This window comes from Humulus lupulus, chromosome 1 (assembly GCF_963169125.1).
Source record: "Humulus lupulus chromosome 1, drHumLupu1.1, whole genome shotgun sequence".
Classification (NCBI taxonomy): Eukaryota; Viridiplantae; Streptophyta; class Magnoliopsida; order Rosales; family Cannabaceae; genus Humulus; species Humulus lupulus.
The window spans coordinates 30,065,870-30,090,601 of NC_084793.1; positions in this window are offsets into that span (position 1 = coordinate 30,065,870).

A 24,732-nucleotide genomic window follows, 5' to 3' on the forward strand; every position below is an offset into this window, starting at 1 on the left:
GCATTCAAAGATTGTCTCATGCCGAATGACTCGAGCAAATCCACATTATGATGTGTTCTTACTCATAATTCACCAACATGCATGAAAATATACAAGTATGCCCTCAACGAGCCAAATTACCAAAATGCCCTTATAATTAAAATTGAACCCATATGCATGCATTTATCATCATGTAATAATATAATTCACATAATCATGCATATAATCATTTAATGGCATAATAAATCAATTATGGCCCTCCCAGCCTACTAATCAAGGTCCTAAACCTTATTAGGAAATTTGGGTCATTACAACTATCCCCTCCTTACAGAAATTTCGTCCTCGAAGTTTATCTGAACTGCCCGGAATATAAATTCCGCACAATTGATTCCAATTTCCTAGGTCGTTCCATCGACCTCACTGTTTCTGTATCATACCTTATCCAAAGTACAACTTTGTTCCTCAGAACCTTGTTCTTTCTGTCAAAATTTGAACTGGCTATTACTTATAAGATAACTTAGCCTCTAATTCCAGATCCTCATAACTCAACACATGAGTCTCTTTTAACCCATGTCCTCAACATGGAAATATAAAATACATTGAATACTGCCAACAGTGCCAAAGATAAGGCCAATCCAATGTCAATATGACCGGTCCTATCCAGGATTTAAATGGTCATATTAATCTAGGGCTCAACTTGCCCTTATCTTCTCACCCCTTTCCATGGTGATACTTTAGGGAAGATACAATAATCTACTTGGAACTTCATGTTCCTGCATCTCAAATCAACATAACTTTTCCATTTACTCTGCGAAGTGAGCATCCAAGCTTTAACCTTCTAATAATTTTAATGATCCCCTGAACTACCTCAGGATCCAAAATCAACATCTCACCCATCTCATTCCAATTAATGGGTTATATACATTCCTTACTATACAACGTTTCATAAGGTGCCTCTCCAATACTGGATAACTCTCTCTCTGATTTACCATCAATCTGAGGATAATCAACTATACTAAGTTCCAACTATATACTCATTGCCTTCCTTAACCTTCCCAAGACCTGGAGGTAATAATAGAGTCTTCATCTGATAAGATAGATCTTGAATTCCATGAAGGCGTACTATCTCTCTCACATAGAGATCTGAATATTGATCATCTATGTTACTCGTCCTTACTGATAAAAATGAGCTGACTTAATATACTGGCCCATAATGACCCAATCCAAGTCACGCTATCCCACTATCTTGGGCAGCCCACCGCGAAACCAATTCTGATGTTTCCTTATTTCCACTATGGAATACTCAAAGTCTACAATGGCCTTACTGATTTCTGATACTCTAGCATGACCTGCTAACAGGTTGAGAACTTTGCCACATATTCTGTTACGTCCCTCTCCATCCTAGGCCACCAATATACAACTTTCAGATTCGGATACATCTTTCATAATGCCTAGATGAAGAGGTTAAGAGAGTAGTATGAGATTCATTCAAAATCTCCTGTTTAATCCCAGTGTCCATTGGATTCCAAGTCTGATCCTTATACCACAATAAATTCATATCTGACACTGCATAGTCCTTAGCTAATCCAGCTAAGACATTCTCCTCAATTCTCCCATCTATGGGTCACTTAACTATTTTCCTTTAATCCTCTTTGAAAGAGTAAACTCAAGTATACAGCTGGCCACCTCGCCCACCAGACACTTTACCCTAGTTCTGGTCAGATCCTCTAAGCAACATGATGCATAGGCTATCACTTTTCCCTACCACTGAGGGGTCATAACAACCTACAAATTGATTCTGATCTATAAGAAGACTCAGAACTCATTCCTAAAGCACATATAACATCCTACCCGTCCAAGGAAACTCCTGCCCTTAAGGCATTCCTTGACCTTGGAAAATCTCCAACCAAGAATATATCACAATACCGTTGATCAAGACGATCACAAATCCAATTCAGATAATCTTTGAATACTCTGTCTATCTAATTCATAAAAACAACTTGGCATTAACCAAATTCTCATAACATCACCCAGCACTCCCAGTGCTCTTATCTAATACAAAAGGCAATCTTCTACATATCATTTTCCCTGATCTTCAGTTGGTACTAACTAGATCAAAGATCCACCTTGGAGAATATCATCTTACTCAATAACTGAACCTTTAGTTCTTACAGCTTTGTTGAAGCCATTCAAAGCAGTGCCCTAGACCTGATTCCATCCATAGCACCAATCCAATCACCATTCTATTCTTTTTATGTAAACATAATCCTGACAAATCCCTTGGAAATCCATCCAGAAACTCATAGACTAATCCAGTCTGTCTTGATCCCACTTGCACAACCTAAGTGGTATCCACCACACTAGCTAGAAGTTCTATGCATCCTCCTGCAATACATCTCTAGCTCTGAATACAGATGTCATCAGCATACAAAATCCATGCACAGTGCCAACTACCACAAGGGTTTCCCACTCTCAAACCCAAGAGTTACTATCATTTCCTTACAAGCTATCATTGCGCCACACTTGGTTAACCAATCCAAATCTAGGATCATACTGAAGTCAGTCATAACCAACTTTATCAAAACAACTGATGAATCCTTTCCACCATAATCTAACTCATCACAACATAACTGTGTGATCCGCATAACAAGTCTATGCTTCTCTAGATGCAACAAGCAAAGAAACAACATGGTACCAAAACCAGTCAGTACAATACAAAAATAAGAACTAGAAAGCTTACCTGCCTTCCCTGAGGAACCAGCCTCAGTCTCAGTCTCCGAATCTGACTGCTTTGGAATGAACACTCGAGCTGGAGTCAAGCTGTCCACCCCCTTTTGCTCATCTGTCTCGCAACTTGGGAAATCCATCTTGAAATGCCCAACTATTCCACATAAGAAACATTCCTTTGCTTGACATTCTCCCAGATGACGCCTCTTACACCGAGTGCATTCTGGGTAAGTCCTCTAGTTCTTATTCTTGCTTGCTCCAATAAATGGAGGTGTCACTGTCTGAGCTCCGTCCTCTCCAGTACTCTCCTTCTCACTCTGATTTCCTGTGCTCTCAACAACAAGAACCTTCCCTACCACCTGAGTGTAGGTAGAGATTTCATGCACTAGGGAAACTTTGATGCCCTGAGCTATTCTGGGATTCAATCCTTGAATAAATCTTTCCTTCTGAGCTACATCCGTGGGTACCATGTCAAAAGCAAACCTGGACAACTCATCAAATCTGTTAACATACTCGATTACTGTTGCATTTCCCTGAATGAGGTTCAAAAACTCATTCATCTTAGCAGTCTTGGTTGCATCACAGTAATATTTCTCATTGAACAGCTGCCTAAATTTTTTCCAGTCCATCACATATGTATCTCGTGTCTGGGATACTACTTCCCACCATGACTGGGCATCATGCCACAATACATATGTAGAACAGTTACCCTATCATTACCTACTAGCCCCATACTGTCAAGAATAGAATTGATCATGCCCATCCATTGCTCAGTTCTGAATGGATCTAGGCCTCCCTCAAAGACTGGAGGGTAGTACTCCTGGAATCTTCCACAAAGAAATTCCCATCTGTTCTCGACCCTAGGTTGAGCCAAAACTGGTGCCACTCTTGGAATAGCAGAGGAAGAGGTGTTCCCTGACAAATTCGGATGTTGCTTCAAACAACTAATATCTTCCTCTGGCCTCTGCAATCTTAATTGCAAATCTATAAACATTGGCTGGAAATTCTAAGGGGCAGATGAAGAATTCAAACCCTAGCTAAAATTCCCAGCCTCTGTATGACCACCACCAAGTCTCATAATCTGACTTGGATACATACCTGCTGGTTGAATCTGCAGTCAATAACTTGACCCATTAACATGATGAGCATATCAAGAGCTTTCCCCACGGGAACAATCTTACCACACTACATTCACAAACCACTGTAGTAGTAAACACATGCCTGTAGCATTTATTCATCAATCATAACCCCTGCTCTTCCAACATACCTACCATGCCTCCAACTCCAGCATGAGAATAATCACATATATATAATCACGGAGCATGTAATCATATAATCGCATTCATATATGTTCACGGAGCATGTAATCATATAATCATCTAATAGTCAAGAGACTGGCTCTATCAGAATCTTATGCTCCCTAGTACAATGTGCATGTAAAACATTTACATTCTATTTAAGCAGTTAAGCACATAACTACATAAATAGTTACCATACCCTGAGTGAAGCTATCTTTAATGATGAGTGTACATGCCTGGCTTGTCTTTATGAACGCTTAACCTTGGCTCGCTCTGATACCAAGTTTGTAACGCCCTACTACCCATGGACCGTTACGATGTGCATTTTTAAACAGTGCTAAACTCGCTAATCGAGTCATTTGGCCACAATCGTGTAACTAAGTATGATTAGTGGTTTAGGGTTAAATATTTTGGTTAAGATACAACGTTTCACTATAACATTTACTATATACATTGGGATCCCAAAACTATAATTTAAAGGTTAATTACAACAAAAGATTTATAACCAGCCGACCTAAGCAGCAAAATAGGGTTTAACCCTAGTTCCTCTTTCAATCATCGGTCGTGGCGGTCGAGCAGCCACATATGTACACATCGTTACCTAATCTCTCCAACTCAAGGATGATCAGCTTTCTTTTGCCTTTACCTGCACCACATAGCACTCGTGAGCCGAAGCTCAGCAAGAAAACTCAATACGCTCATGAACAGTAATAACATGTTACTAAATCATAATATGCATGCCTAGCAATAATAGACCTATTCATGCATGCAAATAAATCCAAATAATGATTGTGGGCCCTGCCCTTTGTATGGATGACTATCAAGTCAATCCTAATCAAATGAATGATTAAAACTTTGAGGTTCTGAGAACCATGATGGGGCTTGTATCCCTAATCAGATGAGTGATTTAACACTTTGAGGTTTTGATAACCATGATGGGGCTTGTAGCCCTAATCAGATAAGTGATTGATGAGTAAGTCACTAACTTAAACCAGATGAGTGACTGATGAGTGAATCACTAACATGGGCTCCACACCCTTAGCCATTTGACGATGCAATCACCTGGGCCTTCTAGCCTTGGCTCTAAGTGACTAGTCATTAGGCTAGACAAGCGCTTTTAGTTTTCATCGAACTTGAGGTCGGTCAGGCATTAATGCTCATGATGAGTCACTCAATGATTATGTTGATTAGATCTAATATTTTTGGCCTGTGTTGAACACATTAGTGTCGTTCTTGACTCTTAACCCAATACCATACGGCTCGTGCCGATTTCTAACTCATAGGTCAGTTCTATTCACAAGTAAGCAATGCAACCAGGCATATATCATATGTCAAATATCCAAATGTAGGGCATTCATCATGCTTACTTAACAATCACTAGCATAACTATGATCACACACACTTACAGAGACTCAAGCTCTGATACATCTCATATTCAACATTCAAGTCATGCCCTAATCACATGTTTCTCATGCATCACATACTGGGTGCAGTTTTCTTAACACTGGTTCGAGCGAGAAATAACAAATGAATGCCCCTTGAGAATGATCAATCCTTTGATCCCTTAGCAGTCTCCTAGTCATAACCAAATATGGAATCCAATTAATAAAATTAACAATAAAAGGTTCTTTACCTAAACCTCACTCCCGGGACCTCGAATCGTACTCAAACAATGAGTAGATTCAATCCCGAGCCTTAAGAATTGAAACCCCGAGCCAAAAACCCCCAAAAGTACCCAAAATATGAATCAGGAAAAGTAGGGTAGCGTTACAACGCTGCCCCCCAGTGCCTCAGCACTACAGCCAGAGCTATTTGGCCCTAGACAGTGCTGTAGCGCCCTCCCTTGGGCGCTATAGCGCTAGAACCAGGCAGAAACATCCCTGGTTCTTCCTCCTTCGACTTCTCCATTTACAACCTTAAAGACTTGATCCCAAACTCCATCCAAACCCCCCAAATGAACCCAAATATCTACTCTACATGTCCTAGGCATCATAACCCAAGCAACCTTTGCCAAAAACTCCCATCAATTCTCATTATCCCAATCAAAATCCCAACTGAACATCAAAAAGGAAAAACAAAGCAAAGCCAGAGTTCTAATGGCTAGAAACTTACCTCAAGCTCAGAATCACACCCTCTTCAATGGTAGAATATAACCCTAGATCATCAAGGCTCAACTCCCTAGCTTGGTTCCTCAAATGGAGCTTCAAGAATCAAAGAGAAAAGAAGATAAAATGATGATGGGGAGAGGAAGAAATTGACGCTCTATTTTTGCAAGGTTTCTACAGCCTTCTCAAATGATATATATCCCTTAGGTCAAAAGACCAAAATGCCCCAAGCCTATTTAAACCCTATACAGCCACCAAGGACAAAATCGTCTTTTCCCGTCTAATCTCGATAATCATAATTAACGCCCTCCAATTCCTATTATTCCCAATATTCTCAAATGCTAATAAATCATATCCCACTATCCTTTAATTCTCGACAATGTACTAATCCTCAAATTACCCCGAGACTCACCCCGAGCCCCGAAATTAACCCCGCTATGACCAAACTGATAACTTGTATTCAAAGATCTACTCATGCCGAATGGCTCAAACAAATCCACATTATGATGTGGCCTTACTTATTATTCACCAACATGCATGAAAATATACAATTATGCCCTCAACGGGCCAAATTACCAAAATGCCCTTATAATTAAAAGTGAACTCATATGCATGCATTTATCATCATATAATAATATAATTCACATAATCATGCATATAATCATTTAATGGCATAATAAATCAATTATGGCCCTCCCGGCCTCGTAATCAAGGTTTTAAACCTTATTAGGAAATTTGGGTCATTACAAATTCAAATAAGTTGCCACAAATATTTAAAATTGTTGCTCCAACCGATTTTCAGAATTTAAACATTGTTATTTTTATTTTAGGGGGACTTGTGTTGCCGCAATTGAGTATTTTAATATTTTTTTCAAAAAAAAACCATAATAAATAAAGTTAAATTGAAATTTAATCGATAGTTGGGGTTTGTTATATTAAGATAAAAATATCCATAAATTTTAAAATTAGATACTAATATTAAGAGTTAAAAGTATTAATATAATAATTAATTATTCTAACAATCTCATTAAAAATGTCATAGTCTAGCCTAGATAAGTAGCATCCTCATCATTATCATCTTCATGCATAATTTCGGATTGCGGTGGGGGATGGTCCAGCACCCATATCATCCTCATCACCAAAAAACTATCCTCTGCTCAATATAGGCTCTCCTGTGAGGATCAGGAGGTAGACAAACATAAAGCAAAAGTCGTGTGTACAGGTAGATAAGTCGTGCTCATAAGAATTCTCATGCTCACCATGCTCGCCATCATCTGATTAAAGGTGCTCATCAAAACCTCAATGATCATGGCGTACGGAGATGCCTGGGTTCCCTGAATTTGACTTCTGTTGGAAGACCCCTTCAATACTCGCCTGTGGCCATGTTAGTTGTTGACCCAATATGTTAATCAGATCATTCGTTGGTCGACCACAATGAAGGCTGTACGCCCTAATTCTCCACAGGCTATTAGCGAGCTGAGGTATGGCATAATTATACCAACCACGTGGATGCCACGTACCCGGAGCTATTGCCGCCAACTCCCACCTCTTTAGCTTGAGGTAACCAAAGGCATACTAAGGTTACTAAGGAGTCGGGTCAGAGGTATGGACACCGCGGGGTAAGAAGACATCCAGCTCGAGGTACGAGCTTGAGTTGGAAGCTGTGACCCTTTATAAAGTCAACCATGCAATGTAAACGTGCATATATCAGACATCACGTGTCTGATATATCCCTGAATTCTCGGACACGCAGCATAAACGTGCGTGTTCAGGCACCCACTACTGGGTTGGGCCGTGCGTCCCATTATCCCCCTTACCTATTGATTAGACCACACTTCATTTGTCAGGTTTTAGGAATTAGTCATGAATGTCACAGAAGTGACATGATGGGTAAGAAGGTCACGGGATGGCCCCCCTTGCCATCCCCCAGGTGCCCTCTCCTATAAATATGGAGACCCTGGGAGTTGCAAAGGGTTGGATTCTACTGTGTAAAGAAATACCATGTAAAGAATACCAGAAAACTAGCAATAATATTGGCTGGTGGAGTAGAAGGATTTTAACCTATGAACCACCTAAAAAAGTATTCGTATTACCATTTTATTTTAAGATCATTCATCTGTTATGGTTCGTTACTTAGCACTGATCCCATTCTCTTATTCTATTAATTACCTATTGGCAAAGAACCGCGTCAACAAAGGCATTACAAGAAGAAGTTGACGATTATTGAGTTTGTTGTATAAGCTCGTTCTCCAGTTTCTTTTGTTACAAAATGAACATTAGTAACAAAAAAAATTATTAAGTATTTTCAATTTTAATAAACTAACTAATTTACTTACGTAATTTGCTCTTACCTACTCGTTTATAAATTCGTTGATGTTATTCTTCCATTAGAAATGCCACTAGCTCTCAATAAAACCAGGTAATTCTTGAGTTTCTGGGTTTGTCTGCAAATAAAGAAAAATGTTAGATAAATAGAAAAACTAATAAACATCAATTGTGATCTCTTTTCTACTTACTCTTCTATGACAGGAGTTGACGAACGACATTGAGCCTTGAACAGTGGGGTACTTTTTCATGTTCTCATCATTCTTTTTGGAGTGCGTGACATCTTTGGGGTCCGTCCAAAGGTCGGCACAGTTTTTATTGTCGTCCATTTTGATACCCTTCACTAGGTGATTTAGCATGCACTCCAAGTTTCCTTCTTCACATAGTACTTATCAAAAGGTGCCTTTCAACGAGTTTTTTGGTCATCGTATTGATATGCTGCCTTTCAATCAATATCATCTATAATGTCATCATAGTTGGCCCAACTTTCCTCTACGTCAAAATACCACTACTGTAACGTCCCAATTTCCCTAATAAGGCTAATGCCTTGATTAGGGGGCAGGAGGGCAATAATTGAGTTAATTATGTATTTATGTGTTATGAGTATATTATTATGTGAATTATGTGAATGGTATTATGATATGACTATGCTTGCATGTTTAAATGTATTAAATATGCATGTGGACCCATTTCTTATTAGAATGACATTTTCGTAATTTTGACCCGTTGAGGGTATAAGTGTAAATATATATGATTTGTGATTGTGACCACATTATTATGTGAATATATTTGAGTTATTCGGCACGAGACAATCCTAGTGAGCAAGTTAGCAAAAAAGTCACAATGGGGTAAAATTCCCGACTCGGGGTGAGCTTAGGGATATTTTGGTAATTCGATAAATTACTAGGATTTATTGAGTAGTGCGAATTAATTAGTAAATATTTGGTTTGATAGATTTATTTTGGAATATGTGGGGTAATTTGAGATTAACGAGAATTATACCAAAAGACTAATTTGCCCTTGGGAGTAAACTTTGAGGTTGGGTGAGGCAAGGGGCAATGTGGTCATTTGACCACATTAGCAAGTTAAATGGGTCGCAGCCTTTGGGGAGTGGAACTCATGTTCAGAGCACTATACTTCTCTCCTCTTTGGTAACTCTCAAAAGCTCCAAGTACTTCAAAGCACAAAGGCAATTTTCATTCAAAATTAAGGAAGTTTGGAGGAAGTGATGGCAGACAAGGGAGAGAGCAGCTACTAGGGATTCATTTTGGTGTAGAAGATTGTGAATCACAAATTTGAGGTAAGCTTCCTTGCTGAATTTTCAGATTATGAGGTTAAAGTTACAGTTCAAGATTCTAAATTTGCAATTTTGAGTTTTAAGGGGATTTCCGTGTGTTTTTATGATGATTTGATGTTGTTATTAGTTTACCTAGGTTGTATGGAGTGTTTTATTGTCTGAATCTAGTGGGAAGTACCTTTTGGGTTGAAATTCTGGGTTTGGGATCGTAGAAATCACAAGAGCACAAATTGAGGAAGAACACTTATGTTCTGGGCCGTTTCTGGGTTTCTGGCGACCTAGCGCGGCTGTGCTAGTGTCCCAGAAAGAAAGGAATTTGAATTGGGATTGGGTCTTGAGTTTAGGGGCGCGACCGCGCCAAGGCTCTGGAAATCCCAAATTTTCTGTGGGCGCGACCACGCCAAGTGCCTCAAAAGGTTGTTTTGCTGAATCTTGAAAGTAAAGCCTGGGGGCTCAGGAGTCCAATTTGGGAGCCCACTTGGGGGCTCAGGGGGAAATTTTATGTGCCCTGTTAATAGGGAGCATTGGTTTCAAGAATTTGAGTTTAGATTGGAACTCAGAATCTGAGGTTGATTCCTGATGAATGTATTGTTAGGAATTGTTCCTAGTTCGCAGTAGAAATTGCAGTAATAGTATTGTATACAACAAAAAAAATTCATATAAACACTTTTATATGAGGATCCTTTAATATGCATTATGCTAATCAACAAAATATGTATAAGTAAAATGATACGAAATGATTTACTTCTTGTGGCCTATCAAGAGTCCTTGAATCTTTTCGTATATAATTCGATCTTCCTATCTTTGCTTCAGTACTCACACCAAGATCTTCCAAGACGTTCTATACACCTCAATATGTAGGTGGGCACATAGAGAACAAGAATCAAATTTGTGAATCAAAAGTACTCTCAACACATGAGACTCTTGATTATAGGCTAGAGAGAAAGGTTTTTCTTTTGTGAGAAAATGGTGATCACTTATTCTCATACTTGAAAAACTACTACTTTTCCTATTTTCTATCATATAGAATATATAAGTATTATCATCATAATAATAATACTAATAATAAGACAATAGTGATTTTTTCCATATTCCATGGATCCTATTTACTTTTTCTCTAGTATTTACTCTTTGACCCTTTTTCATCGACCAAATAATGAAAGTTATAGTTAGAAATATCTACAAGTATGTGTTTTGATGACAACTTTTCAAAAGCTAGCTAGCACTTTTTTTTTTTTTTTGTTAACTAGTGCCATATTTCAATGAGTAAAAAAAACTAAAATAAAAAAAATTAGAATAAAAAGATATTCTTCAATGCTAAACAAAACTAAAATCAAACACTTTTTTTTAGAATAAAAAGATATTCTTCATTTTTTTGTTAACTAGTGTCATATTTCAATGGGAAAACAAAACTAAAATCATATCATATATTATTATAATTAAATCAACCACAAAAAATAACTCAAAATATACTTATTCTCAACCCCATTCTTATAAGTAAATTGAAAAGGTAATCAAGAAAGTACCTATAAGTTAACTCACAAGCTCATGCCACAAAAATTAAATATCATTTAATTTAATCAAGCTTCAATTATGCCAAATGAACCCAATAACCATCTCATTATATTTAGAGCAATATACAATTATACATACATATATATACTAACACTATCAAATGAACTCAAACATACCTTATATTCAATAAAAAAGAAAAAAAACTATACTGCCATATTAAATACAGAATAATATAAGTAAATAGCATACATGTATATTTATTAAAGATAAAGTATTTATTTAACAAAGAAATGAAAAAAAATAAAAAAAACCTGCTATGCCCACAAACCTCTCAGCGTGAACCCAGAAAGTTGCCCCGCCGCCGAGACGCACACCGTCGCCAAGAACCTGCGCCGCCGCCGCGAGCTAAGGTGCTGGAGCCAAGGAGACCGTCGCCGCCTGTCATGGAGCCAGCGTCCAAGGAAACCCCCAGTCGCGGTGCCAGAGTCTAAGGAAACCCCCTGCGGTGGTACGCGCGCCTGCCGTGGAGACCGCCGCCGCCGTCGCCCAGTGGTTTCAAACCCCAGCAGCCGAGACCCTCTTATCTCCTCTTCTTTGTGTGTGTGCTGAAAATTTTCTATGAACCCTAACTCTAAGAATCCCCAATTTCAAAAATGTTAAGTGTACTCTTCAAATTTTACTTAAAAGTTTTTAGGGCTCACTATGGGAGTCCTTAATACTCTTTTAGGACACACAAAGTGAGTCCTTCAAAGTCACCACTCTTGAATTTTTTATTCAGGTTTTTTAGGACTCACATATGTTTTTAGTACTCTCATTGCGAGTCCTAAAATGTGATTTTTAAGGACTCTCAATGAGAGTCCTAAAAACTCCAGAGACATTTTTGAGGACTTACATTTAGGTGTGTGTCCTAAAAAGGTGTCCCGTAAAGTGTATTTTGTAGTAGTGTCAAGATCTTCCAAGACGTTCTCTAAACCTCAAGATGTGGGTGGGTACATAGAGAACAAGAATCAAATTTGTGAATCAAAAGTATTCTCAACACATGAAACTCTCGATTATAGGCTAGAGAGAAAGGCTTTTCTTTTGTGAGAAAATGGTGATCACTTATTCTGATACTTGAAAAACTACTACCTTTCCTATGTTCTATCATATAGAATATATAGGTATTATTGTCACAATAATAATAATAAGACAATAGTGATCATTTTAACGATAATAAAAATAAATTATAATTGAAGACAAAGTCTTACATTCTATTTTGAAACCTTTTTCAAAATGTTTTATTAATTAATTAAATAAAATTAAAAAGAACCAATAACAGATCATTATTAGTAGTGGTACACACATACAGTAGTCCAAGAAACCCTATGCGCGTAACACTTCCCTAAAATAAGGGGATTTGATTTTTCATACATATTTATTTTAATTAATTAATAATTAGAAATTTAAATAAGGTATCATCTTTTTAAGGAAAAGATAACAACTTAAATTTTAAAATTCAAAATTCAAAATTTGAATTTTCATTATCATTTTATTATTAATTAAATAAATATAATAAGCAAAATCAATTTTGACTATCCATATTTATCATTTCCCACTTAAATAAAATAATTGATTAAAATCAATTTCTTTTATATCTATACAATTTCAAAAATTGCATTAATGCAATAATAAATTGTGAAACCTCAATTATCACATAATTGTATATTTATCTCGAAGAATAAATATTCTCTCAAATAGCCCATTCACAGTTAGAACATTACATCAACTCTTACTTTGAATAGTGTTGATAGAGCCGCTCCGAGGACCTATGGACCAATAATTCTAAGCTCCAATAAATAATAGATTATTAATTAAAACTCTTTGATTTAATAATCATATTTATTAATCTCATGATTACTCTACTATAAATATGAGACTGCACTCTTGAGAATTAAAGACATATTTACAGAGTATTTTATTGTAATCATAAAGTGTTCATTGATATAATTATTACATACAAATTAATCATCTATTGATGATTCATAATTAAGTGGGAATAAAATTACCGTTTTACCCTATTAATTATATCTTGTTTCCTAGTGTACCATTGACTTCACTAGTGAGGTTAATTCATAATCTGGTTATGAATTTGACGTCAATAACATTTTCAATTCCAAAAGCCAACCCAATAAGGAACCATCATTCAATCTATAAGCATGTATAGATTCCATATATGTTAAGCTATGTCCCCATCCATGTACATCATTGAGTCCTCAAGATAATAGTTTTTAGTCTGGTCATTCTGACAAACTGTAATGCATGAATCAAAGGATCAAATGACTTATATAGGAATTTATAGTGACTTCATGATTAAGATCAATTTGTATATGATCATCAGTTGATGTGTTTTATAATACTACAAAATGGTATTTAAACAAGTATTGTCAAATCACATCTGGTCCAGTTCTACATACTCTCAGTATGCAAAGTACCTCCACTAAAGTGTTCTACTACACTAGTAACCCGGATCTAGGTCATATGTATTCATAATACTAGTGGACTGTACTAGCAATAATTAATCTAAAGATTCCACAACTTTATTTTACTGCGAACTATTTAAGTCCATTATCTCAATCTTGATCCTCTCATACCAATATGAGATTGAGACCACATAGATGAACGTGAGAATTTTCATATCTTTATTTAATATTATTAACAATAATATAGTACTTAAGCTACATGTACACAATAATTCAACTCATTTATTCATTTTATTAAGGGTAGGTAACCATTTGGCACCCTGTGTTTTTGCAAAGTATCATTTTGGTACCCTCTATTTTCAATAATGCTCATTTGGTACCCTGTATTTTAAAATCGTACATATTTAGTACCCTAAACTCAAATTTAATTAATAAAATTTTACCAATTTAATCAAACTGCTGTCAATTATGTAAGTTCCAAATTTAAATTTAATTACTTAATTACATATAACTGATGACAGTTTGATCATATTGACAAAAATTTATCTATCAAATCTAAGTCTAGGGTATCAAATATGTATAATTTTAAAATACAGGGTACCATATGAACATTATTGAAAATAGAGTGTACCAAAATGATACTTTGCAAAAACATAAGGTATCAAATGAGTAAATTCCCTTTTATTAAAACCATTATCAACTACAATTGCTTTAAGGGCATTATTCCCAACATTTATACGTGTATTGTGACTAGGGTTTCCGTGAGGCTAATGTCAGGGATAGCGCCTGGAGTCATTTAATCATTCACACGAAACTCGAGGTAAGAAAATTGCACCCGGGTTGTGATTAGAGCTCGGGCCCCTGTTAACAAGCATGATTATAATTATGCATGTGAATATCTTATTAAGCATACTTGAATGCAATGTATTTCATTATATGATAAATATACTATGTGTTTGATTATTCTTGATTGGAAAGCTACGCTTATAAGCCATTGTCGGCACTATGCGTGCAGAACGCAAGCCGTTATGGCTAGGCCACCCTAGTAGTGCAATATGCACTTGTCTAGCTCTGATGCCTCTTGACTAAATCGAAGTGCAGTATGCAGTGGTGTGACTCTATGGTTGCATACTTGTGTAATGTGCATGTTTGAGTACAATTATCACTGCTAAGCATGTTGTTTATATTTTGTTGACTATCTGAATTTGTTTAATTAAGTTTTCTTGTTGAGTCTTGGCTCACGGGTGCTATGTGGTGTAAGTAAGGGTAAGGAGAAGCTTGGCTAGCCATGAGTTGGAGAGTATTAGAGGCAGCGTGTACATATGCAGTCTGCTCGACCGTCATGGTCGAGATATCACAAAGGAACTAGGGTTAGACCCTATTTTGCCACTTAGGTCGGCTTATTTTGTAATCCTTTGAGTTGTAAATGACTTTTAAACCTCTATTTTGGGCTCGCATGTAAAGACTAAAACTTTTTAATGAAAATGTTTATTCCTTGACCAAAATCTTTAATACCTGAGCTATTGGTACTTAATCAAATGTTTTAGTCCAAATGACTCGTTTGGCGAGTCCAACACTATTTTAAACACACATCGTAACGGTCTCTGATTAGTAGGGTGTTACAACTACGTTGAAAAATAATAGAACATATTAGTAATATATTAATCTTAATACACCAAAAAATAATGAATTTTGAATTACTTACCTTCACAGTGTTCAGAAGTTGAGTCTTCAATTGTTGCAGCACAGAATTTCAATCTGTAAAATAAGGCGGTATTTTTGTATCTGCCATGTTCTCGATCAAACAGATGAACATCGATGAATTCACACCCACAGCTTTGTAAGATTTCCCTTTGTGGTCGGACTCAATGGGCAACGGGTGACCTAGTTTTTTCTTTCCCTTTCTAACCTTAACCCTACATAAAGTCCATGCCTTTTTGTAGGCAGAGATGTTGTATTTTTTTTTAAGTAGATACCCACATTAAATTATATAGTTAGTTATAGAAATTTAAAAAAATTTAAAAAAACATAACTTTACCGTTCTTATTTCCCTAAAGATTTTGGTAGCACCTCCTCATGGTTTTCACAAGTGTGAAAACTAAAATTAAGTTTCCACACTTACAAGGACAAAAGAGTAGATCGAAATCTCTAGGAATGAAACAACAAAATGAGTATTAGATCACAATATAGGTACACAATAATCTCAAACTATCCGCGCAGATAAAAAAAGTCTTGGATAATTAGGAGAGATGTATTTAAAAGTCCTTAATAACTCACCCTCTCCAAACAGAATTAAGGCATTTAGTAATTAAAATTAAAATAAAATTATCACTATGTGATAGTAATATTATATCATATCTTTGGTAATAATTCTTGATCACCAAAAAAACAAATAAAATTACATATTATCATACAATATCTTATGATGTTATTAATTTTTCAGTAAATTATGATGTTTTATGAATAAATTATGTTGTGTTATTCAACTATTGAAGTTGTGTAAAATATTTTAGAATATTACTCATTACTTAATTCTTACTTTACTTATTGTTTTTAATTATTACTTATTTAATAATTTTATTTAAGTTCTTAAATTTAGTTTGTACTTTTTTCATTCATTTTATTTAAGCTTTTACTAATTAATAGATTTTTAAAATAATTTTTTAATTTATTTAAAATTATTACTTATTTAATTATGTCTTATTTTTTTTATTTAACTTGTATTTATTAACATATTTCTTAATTTTTATTATTAGATTAAAGTTTATTTCAATATACATTATTTGTAACGACCCAAATTTGCTAATAAGGCTTAAGGGCCTTGATTAGCGTGTCAGGAGGGCATAATTGGATGATATGGGATTTAAATGAATTAAATGCATGGTTATGTGAAAAGCATGCTTATATCATTATTTGGATATTTGTGATCCATGACTATGTGTATTAGTATGCATGTAGGCCCTGATTAGGTTATAAGGGCATTTTCGTAATTTTGGCCCGTCGAGGGCATAAATGTAAATATCTGTGATAAATTGATGAGACCACATTATTATGTGGATATATTTATAATCTGTGACTCAAGGCGATCCTAGTGAGCGAGTTAGCGAAAAGGTCAAGCGAGGATTTATACCCGGCTCGAGGCGAGCCTGGGGGTATTTTTGGGAATTTATGTAATATATTGGAGATTATTTGATATTGAGGAATATAATTGGAAACTAGTTAGGTGTCAGGAATTAAGCGATAAATATTAGAGACATTTGAGGAATTAGCGGGAATTGGGTGAAATGACCAAAATGCCCCTAGGTGGATTAAAAGGCTTAGAAGTAAAGGGAGGGAAAATTGGTCATTTGGATTATAAGGGATAATAGTTAAGTTGCTTTATGCCTTAGTGGGAAAAGTCTAGAGTCTGAAGGAAAGAAAAGAAGAAGAAAGAAAGAAAGAATGAAAAATAGAAGTTCGTTTTTCTCTCTGTCTGTTTAGGATTCTTCTCCATTCCTTGGGGTCTTTTGGAGCTAAAATTCAGAGGAGTTCTTGGCTAAGGCCTTGTGCTTGAGACCTTGATCAAGTGTGAGAATTCAGCAAGGAATAGGCATCCAACTGAGGTAAGCTTCTAGGGTCTACTCTTATGTTTCTGGTTTTGGCTGAGATGATTTTCTGAACTGAGTTTTTATGGGAATTAAGGAAATAAAAGCTGAGGATTTGAGGAGGAGTAAGCCAAGGAGGTATAGAGGCTAGCTTAAGGTTGAATCTCCATTGAAGGTATGAAATTCTAGCTCTAAAATCCTGAGGTTTTAGTTATTTTGCTGAGTTTCTGAGTTTGAGGACAGCCATGGTGAATATTGGGATTTGGAGTGCATGTGCTTAAGTTTTATGTGGTTGGGTTACTTGGGATGAGTTAGACATGTTGATAAGCTTGTTTTTAAGTTTGGTTGAAGTTTGGAAAAGTTTTGGTAAGGTTTGGCTCGGGAAAATCGAAGGAGGGAAAAATGCAGGGTTGCTGTTTTGTGACTAGCGCTACAGCGCTAGCCTTTAGGCGCTGTAGTGCTAGGCCATGTTGTCTGGGACATTTTTAGGTTCTGTTTGTAGCACTGTAGCACCCTCCAAAGAGCGTTGTAGCGCTACCCTGTTTCCAAAAAAAGGGTTTTTGGGTTATTTTCAAGGGTTTTTGCCTGGGGGTTCGGGGTTTGATTCCACCACCCCGTTTGGTGGAAATAGGGCTTCCCGAGGGCTCGGGATTGGTCCCGAGGCTAGGTTTTGGACTTGAGGTTTGGTGATGATTCTGATCTATGGTTGTGACTAGGTGTGCGCTAGGGCTCAAGAGGGATCGTGCTTGAGGATCAATCGAACGAAGCTAGCAAATCTAAAGGTAAGAAAACTGCACCCGGTTATGTGTTTGTGATGGGACTAAGAGCTCCCTATATCTGTATGATGTCATAGATGGTATTACGCCATGGGACTTGTGATAAACGGCCTAAGGATGCCGTAAATAATCTTTGCGCACAGGGCGCGGCTCGACCACTAGTAGCTAAGGACAGCTTAATATTCACTGAGCTCGGTTTAAGCGGGCCGGAGTCAGTGGGATAAATAGAGGGCGCGGCCTAAGGGAGCTAACCCTGGTTATCATGTGTGGATTGATTATTGATATGGAATGATATACTTGGCATGTTGAATACTTGATTAACATGAATGCTTAAACTGTTGAGTACATGCTTATGCGGTATGAGGTATCTGATCGTCTGTTGATTGATTGTGCTTTGTTATTGTGTTTTCTTGTTGGGCCTTGGCTCACGGGTGCTACGTGGTGCAGGTAAAGGCAAAGGCAGGTTGGACCAATCCTGAGATGGAGAGCTGTGGGGTTGAATGTACATAGTCAGCTATTCAGCCGCCACGGCCGAGGAGTGGAATAGGACGAAAATGTTTAACCGTCTGTTTTGCCTTAGAGTGGCTAATCACTGTATCTAGATCTTGAATCTTTTGTAAACAGTCTTTAACTTATTACTTTTGGGATCCCATGTAAATAGAAAATGTTTATTTATAAGAAATGCAGCTCTTGAGACCAAAATCTTTTAACCCTAGTTCGACTATAGTTTTAGTAACACGTTTTGAATTAAATGACTTGATTAGCAAGTCTTACACCTTTATAAACACACAGTGTAACGGTCTTAGGCTATCCAGGGCGTTACACTATTTATATTTAGAAAATATATATTAAATTTATTAAAAAGAATTATCATATGAATTGATTTATTTCTTTATCATATTTTTATTTATTTTTTAAATTAATAATTTATTTAATATAAACTATTTATGAAAATATTATTTTAAAATTATAGAATTAGTTGTATGATTTGTGTATGTTTTCCTAAAAACTAGCGTGATAACATGGCACAGATTATCGACATGTGGTAATCAAAGAACAACATCAACTTTGAAGGAGCTAATCGGCCCTTGATCAGAGGACAGAGATTCATAGAAAGCTTCATCACATGAAAACTGGTCAGGACATAGTCAAAGCTTCATTCAGGAAGGCCATATTGGTCAGCTTAAAAGCAATGATGGTCGACTCGATGGAATGGCCGACTAGCCTGGTCGTATGCTTCGATACATAGAGTGACCAGCTCAAGCAGATATTTACTAGTTATTTATCATTTGAAACACATTATCATTAATTATTTTATTATTACTTGTCATGCAAGTCATGTAAAGCCCACAACCCATTTATGTAAGATTCCTAAATCTATAAATAGGGGCTTAGTGAATCATTATTTTCTAAACTAACATTTGCGTACTTTTATACAGAGAGCGTTGTGTTCTCTCAAGCTTACAAAACTCAGTTAACTTTGGATCATGTGATCGTGGGTTTGCGATTTTCTACAATGATAAAAAATTATAAATCATATATTTATTATTTATGCATTAATTTCAAATTTATATGAGGAATTTCGTACCTAATCAACAGTTGAATTGCGACCCCCAAATTTTTAGATCAATAATCACCCCAATCAAGAGTGTTCTTAATGAATTTTCGTGGTCAAAAGATTGCGATTAATGTTGATGGTTGCTAATCAAACACCAAGACACTGATGGTATGAAAAGAACACATCAAATGCGTGGTGGAGGTTTTAAAAAAAATATTTTTCATCAATACCAAGCTAGGATCTCATATATATAAAAATATAAATGTATACATTAAATCAAAGCACACGAAAGTTAGATCTCATGCCTCTTATAGCCTATCAAGAGTCTTCGCTATCTTTTAGTAATTAATAACAAACATCCAATCCACGTGAGTGGCAATGAGATCCACATTACAATCTTCCAAGCCAATCCTTAACATTGGATGTGTGTAGCCATGTAGTAAAGGACAATTTTCTATCTCTAAATGTACCCAACACATGAGATCTAGAGATTTGGAGAAGGAAAATCTTTTGAGATTGTTGCAAGAAACTAATACCTTGGGGTGAGATTGACATTGATCGATACAAATCACAACACTTCAACTACTAACAGTGAATAAGAACATTGATAATTACTGCGATTGTTGACCTTTGAATACTAATCATATAACTGAATTTTTCATTAGTTCCAAGAAAACTAATAATTATTGAAGGTTACAATAAACTATTATCTCTGGGTGAGATCAGCAGCAATCCACATTGATCACAACAATTTAATATTTATATGTTAACTAAAATATTGTTGATTAGTTTGATTCTCAATCTTGGAACACTCTGGGAGAAATCACATCGTTGATTAGGTATAAAATACCCAATAATTAGCCAAGGATACAAGAGTACAAATATTTTTTTATTAAAATTTTAATCTTCACATTCTTCATATTCCGGTATGATCCAACTATAATCTTAACATTGTTAATTAATAGGGAACACCTTATTGAGGTGCAACAAAGGGATCCGATTGCTGCTCATAAATTGTTACAAAAAAAAAAAGTTTCGTTCATTGTTTCATAAGAAGATAATTTGTACTTATCAAATTGTTTACTAAAAATGACATTCTCTGTCATTTAAATTTCTTATTCTAATATATTTCACTCTTTTTAGAGATATGACTTGCACCAGCTCAGGTCATTAGAGTATGTTGATAAATTACTAGCTTTAGCATCTAGGTCGGATCTGTTGGCCTACTTCTATCAAGCATGTATAGTGAACGAGGTTTGATTTGTTTAATTCAATCGATATCCAAATTGAACTAAAAACACAGTGAAGTGTCTGTTACTGGGACATAAGGTTTTAACTATTACAGACAACTTGAAGAAATACTCAAGCTGTATTTTACTGGTGCCTATTCGATGGTATTATTTCGATGTAAATGGTTCAACACATATCCAAAAAAGAAGAAAAAAGTTATTGAAAAATATCACTAGTATCAACATCAATGGTGAATGGTATAAAGATGAACCATACATACTATCTAGCCAAGCGAAGTGGGTTTTCTATCTCGATGATCTCGTTAGAGGATGAGATTTGAAAGTTGTTCAAGAAGTGAATCATAGAAAAGTTTGGGACTTTTCAGACGCTTCAGAAATGATTACTGATATTGATGTTGTACATGAGACCAATTCATCTAATTTTGTATTTGTTAGGATCACTACCCTAAAAGCATGTAATAAGACATTTTTGTTTGCAATTAAATAAAAGTACATTTTCTTTATAATTGAATGTTTGAATTATTGTTGAATAATTATAAATATCTTAAATTTTCATATGAGAGTATGATCTTGTATGAGTACGAGAGGATTAAGATCACAGATAATGAATAAAATTGTCAGCAACATATTAAAGTATGTAATATTTAATTAATGATTATTAGTACGGTTTACTAAGTATTTTTTTGATAATGCATGTGATCGAGATCTGGATTGCTGATGTGGATAGACATCTTAGTAAATGTACTTTATATAATTAGAGTATATATGACTGGACCGATGTGAATTAATTTCTTTATAAACATATTGTTTACCCTAAAGATTTAATTCATATAAAAAAGATGATCATATGTAAATAAGTCTAAATCCTGAGTAGTCATAAACTCATGTTCATGCATGTTGGGTCTTTTGATTCAATTGTTAAGGTCCTTAGTATAATGTGGCTAGTGACTTTTGTTTTGGAGATTCGATAGTATGAATGACTTGGAACATGATCTTATAGGAGTTGAATCTAAGCTTTCCTAACGGATCAAATATTAGTTCTCTTAAGGGTTGATTCTGGAACTGAATAGTTATTGAGCTCAAATTTATAATATGATTATAAATTAACTGTTCACTGGTGAGTTAATGATACTTAAGGAACATTGGGTAATTAGAAGGGTAAAACGATAATTTTTACCAGCTCTAATTAGCAAACTAATAAATTAGACAACAGACTTACATGAAGTGATTATATCAATGGACAAATCAAGATAACTCTTTAAATATAATTCTATAATTACTAAGAGTGCAATTCCACATTTATAGTAGAGTAATAATAGAATTAATAAATAAGATTATTTAATTAAAGAGTTTAATTAATAATCTAGTTTATTAAAGCTTAGTATTATAGGTTCATGGTCCTCAAGTCACCTCTATACCACACTGTCAATATTGTGGATATAATTGACAAATTAAAAGGAGAAAAAAACTAATTGTCAATGAATTAATTTTCCAGGGCTAAGAAATAATTATGTGTAATTAATTAATTAATTAAACTAATATGTTTTATTTGAAAACTATATATTAGTTGTATTAATTAACTTTGGGTTAATTAATAATAAGAGTGAAAAATATTAATTTATTATATGATAATAAATTATTTAATTTATAAGATAAAGTTAATTTTGAATTAACTGATAATTATGCATTTGTGAAATATTATATTATTTTAATGCATAAATATATTATTTTATTAATTGAATAAATAAATGAGTAAACTTGGGGAGGGATATGTGTGCCACACGCCAAGAACTCTGCTTGCACAGTGACTATTAGGGACGATGGCCATATATAAGTGGCAACACGTTGCCACAAAAAAAAAACATATCGCCACATAGGATAACGTTTGAGGCAATTTTTCAAACTTTAGGGGTGACGAGATAGCCCCTAATTGTCCATTATTAGGGGCAACATAGCAGTTGCTACTAATATACAGTATTGGGTGTAGCTTATTAGCAGAGATACATTAGCGATGGCATGTCACCCCAAATAAGTATTAGGAGCGACTTTTTTGGTCTTCAACGTTGACATCCATCGCTGCTGAAAGACCAAATTATTGTCTTGTTGCATTCTACATAGCACGCCACCAAAATGTGTCCTCATACTGAATTTTCTCAACCAACCTTTCTCTGACGCATTTGGTATATATCACCAAGAAAAACTACTATTGTCAGTGTAAAAAAGTATTCTTTCTTATAATGACAGTAATGGCGCAAACATTTTTTGACACCACTTGATCATCAATTGTGGTGACAGTATCACCACAAATGCCAAATATATTGTTGCAATTGAATATTATTATCATTAAAATAAATTGGAGACATCGATTGTTTGCAGTGATTGGCCCTATTATGTTGATGGAAATAATGTCGCCCCTTGTTGATCACTTTTCTTATTGTGAGAATCCTAATCTCATTACATTCCTATCAACCCATGCATCCTCTCCTAAATGATTTAGATCACAAGTGGATGAGGGCATTTGATATGTATTTGGAAAGTCAATTTTGAGCTATATATTGTGGGATGTGTTCACATGCGTGGTTGACTACAACATGTTAGCAAGGACACTTTTTTATTTTGTTCTCTTCTGCGTGTTGACTGTTTAATTATATATATTGAAACGGTCAAAGTTAACTTGATCATAAATGATAATAACTATTTATGTAGGCCTAAAACAAAAGATGATACGATTAGTCAAATTATATACACTAATACGTGAATCTCATTTTCAATTAAAATACTTTATCTTTGGGGGTTAGTCAAAATGTTTATAATTATATATATCCTATCCTACTGCTTTCTCTGACTCTTTCATAATGCATGCGACTGATTTATTCGACTATTTCATATGTAAATTTGAATATGTATGCCTTAAAATTTACGCTACACCACAAAATTTATGAAGCCCTACCTAACGTTGCATAGCCTATAGTTATATAAGAAGACTTATGGAGAAAGTTATTTACTGTTTTGGAACAATTCTTACAAGAATTTGTTTAAATATCATTAATCATTCAAATAATAATCACTATATATCTCTTCAATAAAATATATATAATAAGTGTGTAATAATAAGTATGTTATTAACGAAATTTTTTAGATTTAATAGTTTTTTATTTTTTTTAATATTAATTTTAACGAAATATTTTTATATTTAATAGTAGTTTATAAACATTTAAATTTAAATAAAATAAAATAAATAATTAAAAAAAATTAAAAGAAGATATTTTTTAGATATTTTACGATGATAATTATTTAAAAATAATAAATAATTAAAAAAATTAAAATATAATATTTTAAGATATTTTACAATGATAATTATTTGAAAATAATAAAATTATACGTTTTATAACTTAAATAAAATTTAATTAAACTTAAACTCACTTATTATAATAATATCATATTAAACATATAATATAATTTATTGTGAATTAGCAAATTATTTAAAAAAAAAATACTAGCAAAAAACTTAAATTTAAAATTCACGTATAATATTTAATATTACATTGAACATATAATATATAATCTCTTGTTGTTACTCCTAAATTCAAAAACTAAAACAAACATAAACTTAAACAAAAATAAATAAGTTATTTAATTAAAATAGAATATTTATTTGAAAATTATATGATATTAATATAAATTTAATAAAAATAATTAATAAATTATATAAATAAAACTAAATAAATATACATTATTTAATATATATATATATATTTATACGTCAAAACTTTGTGTGCAAACTACTTGTCTTATATGGAAGGCTATTTAGGATTTTTACCCCCCGAACTATTACCACTACCGTATCGTGCCCCCTAAT